Below are 3,831 nucleotides of genomic sequence, written 5' to 3'. Positions count from 1 at the left end.
GGTACGTCTTTGCCCTTACTTGACGACGGCTTCCTACGTTTCCGTGTACGTCGTGACGTCATCGAACTCCCCCCTCCCCCTCCCCCCGCCTTTCTCCCATTCTCCCTCCTGGAGCCGGTGGCCGGCGGGGTTACCGGAAGTGATGATGCAGGAGGCGATGGAGGGGGCGGGGCCTCGGGGCGGCCGCGGCCGGTGGGCCGCAGATGAAGAAGAGGCGGCGGCAGTGGTGGAAGAGGAGGCGGCGGCGGCGGCGCCGGGGGTAGGGAGCCTTGAAACGCGAGCGGGGATGGTAGGTGGTTTGGACCCGCCCGGCTGCCGTCGTTTCCAGAAAGGGTTTGACTGGAGGAACCTCTGGAGCAGCTGTGAGTTTGGGGGTGGGGGAGAGTTGAGGTAAAGTGGGAGCGTTGAGGGGTGAAGGGGCGGGGGTCCGATTCCTCAGAGAAAGTGGGGGTGTGCGGTGAGGAGTGGGGTACGAGCGCTTTGCCTGGGCTGGTCGGCGTGGAGGGAGAGGCTGTGGAGGGAGCCTGTGGCGTGTCAGCACCGGGCTCCGAAAACTTAACCCACCACCCCGGCCTCCCCTCCGCCGGCACCCCTCAACCCGGGACCTCGGGGTGTGGGGCCGGAGCTGCCCGGCTGCGGGCGCAGACCCTGGCCCCGAGGTCCCAGTCAAGGGCTCTGAGGTAGGAGCCCAAGGGGGAGGTGGTAGGTCAGTCTCCAGCTCCCTCCGCCCTCCTTTCCCTCCCCACCCCCATCCCGCTCTTTAATTGTTAACAGCCCTGGAATTAAGGGGGCTCAGACCTGAGGCCTTTCTGTGCACCTTGGCTGGAACCCGCAGCCATCTGCGCCTGAGGTCGTGATGCTGGGGGCTTTGCCTTTTTATCCTGTATCAAAAGTGGGACGGGGTGACAAATGTATTGTTTTTAACACCCCACCCACACACGCACCCCTGTTTCCACTTTAATTCTCTGTAGTTGGGTGGCAGTCAGGGTGTTTACCCATCTCCCCTTTATGGCACTTAGTACCTTGGTTATCTCCAAGGTTCAGCCTCCATCCCAGATCTTAACTGCAAGCTTTGTATACTTCAGTTACAGGGGATTGCCACATTGGGAGTACCTCTTAGTGCCTTCTAGTTTCCGATGACAATGAGCAGGATTTTAACTGAATGCTGGAATTCCAGAGCCCTTCCTAGGAATTATAAATGGTATAATAGCTCAGGAATCAAGGTCTTGCTCTAAATACTTGTGTGTGAGGAATTTACATGTTGTCAACTCTTCCCAAAATGATTTGATGTCAGGCTAATTTTGGATTTCTGTGTTTCTCAACGCCCACACTTCAGGATGCATTTCAGAGAACAGAACCCCGTATTACTCTTTTGTTTCTACAATTGGACAATAGCTCTTTTATATTTTTCTCCATTTATGTGTCTGTTACACACATCTTCAGTGACACAGTTGGACTTGTACTATTTTCATTTTATTTATCTGAGGCTTTGTGTATAGGTGGTCTTAAATGAGTCAATGTGATGTGTTTCATTTTTATGGGTTTTTTTTTTAAGAATACAAACAAGTAATGGATTTGGAAATGTTTGAAGAAAGCAAAGGGTGATTGGAGAAAAAAGATGTCTGTGGATATTCTGTTGTTAAAAAGTAAGCAGCATGTTTTAGTGTTGTCATATTTTTAAGAAATCTTTTGAGTCTGAAACTGTTCTCTAAGGAATTTTAATAGTTAAACAGTCACTAAATTTTAGGGGTTCTTTGATTTAAAAGTGTGCATAAGTCTTTTCCTTCTGTAACTGAGCTGATACACATTATCATTAGAAGAATTACCATAACATAACAGATGTTCTTCTGATGCTGGGAAGAGAGTTGCATTTTATTTATCAGGGCTTTCAGGGATAGTAAAACTGGTGTTTCTTGTCTTAATTGTTCAAGTAATTGTGTTTAGGTGTTTCACAGAAATACAAGAGTGACTACTATTTTCACTTTAATTCATTTGGAATCTAGTTTTCCATTGAATAAAAAAATCCAAAATTCATTCACTGGACATTCACTGACTAGCTATTTAGTGCTGGCCAGTGTTGTAGGTACTAGATGCACACCGGTTAACACAAGTGAAAGGTCTACCCTCCTATGCAGTTTATGTTGGAGGAGGGGGTAGGATAAAGCAAGTAACTCTGATTTTAATTAAGTGCTGAAGGAAATAAGTGATGTAGTAGGAAGAATCTGACTGAGATGAGGTCACGGGAGACCTTTTTGAAGAGTTGCAACTTAAACTGAGCTTTAAATAAAAAGAGAGCCAGCCATGCAAAGATGATGGGAGGAATCTTCCAGATTCAGGAAACAGCTAGTGCAAAAACTAGCTGGTATGAGCTTGGCAGGTCCCAGAGACTGGGAAGAAATGGTTAGGTGCTGTGCTGGTGCTGTTACTGGTAGTACTGGTACATAGCAATCATCAGGGCTTATAAGAAAAAGATTGTATAAAGTGTCAGGAAAGTGGAAATGAGACTATGAAATAAGAGCAAGAAGGAAAAAGATACAGAAAGTGAAGGTCCTTTTCGGTTAATTCATTTGCCTGTCCAAAACACTTATCACTTACTGTTTTGCAGATACTGTTGGACTATTATAATGCTTTTTAAAATGTCATCCTCCCTAAGTGGGAGAAGAATCAGTAGTGGTTGGTCACCTGGGTCTCTTCTGACAGGTAAATCTCTAAGCTGTGTGTTTAAAATTCAGCAGGACATTCCATCGAGTACACACTTTTTCTTAGAGTATTCTATCTTACACATTGCTATTTAAAACTGTATAATAAATATTCTGAATGTGTCCTAGTATATGAATCTTGCATTTCTGTGTGGATTTAAGGTTGATGTGTTAATAATATGCTCCAGTTTATGTATAAAGATGCCCATCAAGATACATTTCAAGTTGGTTTTTTTTGTGGGAAGGCAGAATTTATGTTGGAGTTGTACTACTATTGTCTGTTCTTCTTGATGATTGAAAACACTCAGCTAAGTAGGCTGGTGTTAAAAGTTCACTCAGTGGATTACATTAGATAATGAACATTGTGGGGCCCATTTCCACTATGTTGGAGTCTTTGAGTTGGCATGTAACCAAGGGAGGTAACCTAGTTTCCTTCTGTTGGGGGCATCCATTTCTATTAGTCTGTTTCTTTTCAGCTTCACCTTGACCAGACTGTCCACTTGAGAAGCCTCATCAACATTTCTTCATTTGGCTGTCTTGAGCCATTATCATGGTGGGCCAAAGAAAGGAATACCTGTATGTTTTTTTCTTCTTTTAAATCTTAAACAGTAATTGGTTGCTTGGGTTATTTGTAGTAAGTCCAAGTCTAGGGAATGTTAAATTTTAAAAAAAGGCAAGACAAAAAAAATCTTCAGGGGCTGGGGATATGGCCTAGTGGCGAGAGAGCTTGCCTCGTATACATGAGGCCCTGGGTTCGATTCCCCAGCAGCACATATATAGAAAACGGCCAGAAGTGGCGCTGTGGCTCAAGTGGCAGAGTGCTAGCCTTGAGCAAAAAGGAAGTCAGGGACAGTGCTCAGGCCCTGAGTCCAAGGCCCAGGACTGGCCAAAAAAAAAAAAAATCTTCAGTTTTGGGGAAAGATAAGAATCAGAAACTGATGACATTATCTGTTTTAGATTCTAGTACTACATAATTAACACCTGTAGGTGAATTGTAAGAACCAACTTGAATAGAATGCTTTGGGCAAGGTAACAAAAGGGATACAATGGGGCCTGCTCTTAAATTACTGAATTCTGACTTGAGTACAAATAGATAGTCTTAGCAAGGAAATGACTAATGTGAACAGCTAGG

General features: G+C 44.7%; 1 protein-coding gene across 2 annotated transcripts in view; it reads left to right on the top strand.

Moving 5' to 3' along the window:
- The first annotated feature begins 168 nt into the window (after window positions 1-168).
- The window catches only part of Dcun1d3 (defective in cullin neddylation 1 domain containing 3), a 42,381-nt gene continuing 38,718 nt past the window's right edge, over window positions 169-3,831 (top strand). Inside the window, exon 1 of one of the 2 annotated variants that reach the window (XM_048331901.1) lies at window positions 169-362. The gene's annotated coding sequence lies outside the window, so the exon portion shown is untranslated. The remainder of the gene's footprint in view (window positions 363-3,831) is intronic. The other variant, XM_048331902.1, reaches the window with a different exon arrangement.

This window comes from Perognathus longimembris, chromosome 23 (assembly GCF_023159225.1).
Source record: "Perognathus longimembris pacificus isolate PPM17 chromosome 23, ASM2315922v1, whole genome shotgun sequence".
In the NCBI taxonomy this organism is placed as follows: domain Eukaryota; kingdom Metazoa; phylum Chordata; class Mammalia; order Rodentia; family Heteromyidae; genus Perognathus; species Perognathus longimembris.
This window is presented reverse-complemented; position numbering and strand designations above follow the sequence as displayed.